This window comes from Branchiostoma belcheri, unplaced genomic scaffold (assembly GCF_001625305.1).
Source record: "Branchiostoma belcheri isolate BF01 breed outbred unplaced genomic scaffold, Haploidv18h27 scaffold68, whole genome shotgun sequence".
Taxonomy (NCBI): Eukaryota; Metazoa; Chordata; class Leptocardii; order Amphioxiformes; family Branchiostomatidae; genus Branchiostoma; species Branchiostoma belcheri.
In genome coordinates, this window is record NW_017804331.1 from 1,813,939 (window position 1) to 1,815,034 (window position 1,096).

Consider the following 1,096-nt stretch of genomic DNA (forward strand, 5'->3'; position numbering starts at 1 on the left):
CGCTGGCTAAAGCCCTGGTTGAATGTCACGAGGTTTGTAAACTTAGATGTTGGGACAAAGCCATAGAAGAGATTTTGAATAAAATTATATATATATATATTAACGTTACTTATAATTTAAGTTAAAATGTACTTTTGTGTCTCATTTTTTTATTCTGTTAAAAAGACTCTTAAAAGAGAGAAAACAGGTTATAAACTGTTATATACTTGATTTTTGTAATGTTTTAAACTTAAAGAGTTGAAATATAGAAGTGCATGTTCTCTCATTATATACAATGTTGATGAGAACTAGAACCATTTATATAACTTAGGTAAATTGAAATGCTAGGATGGGGAAAATGTTCGTAAAAACTGTAAGCCTGTAAGCGGCGAAAATGGTCAGCTTTTGCAGAAGCACTTGTTTCGTTTGATTTGGCATTCTACGACATTGGTATAGTTTTTATTAATTTTTTTTGTAACTTCCAAGCTCTGCATGAAATTTTTGTGAAGAGTTTCTTTGCGATGTCTCCACCATGTATAACCCGCCACTACACCGGTACCGAACACTATGAGTACAACACCGCCAGACTTAAGCGGACTGGGCAACTCCGATAGAAATGAAATGAAATACCTTTATTGTACATTCATGCCACGACGGGCTAGGTACAGGTCAAGATATGACAGACACATAACAAACGTATATAGAAAATTGGAGACAAAAGATGCACTACTTGACTTAGACATACATACATACGGAACATAGATCACATGTACAGCTGTATATTTCACTTTAGTGTAGCGCCTTGCACCCAAGCGTAATGGTTCGCGAAACGCAGGTTTTTGGTCATTTTGCCGGTGGAACGTTCTATCGCAACAGTAACTAAGGCCACACCGACTTAATTTTATGGATGACATCCTCTGAAGACCCCCAAACTAGTGCGCGCGGGCGAATAAAAAAAAATTCCGGCAAAAAATAAAAATGCTACTTAACCACAGGAATACAAAGCTGTTATTGTGAATTTACGGCAGTACATAGCGACGGATACAATAAGCCGGCACATGCTGGCATTTTGCGGAATCGGCACTGTACGTATGTACTGAGTTCTTGAGTCGTGGAT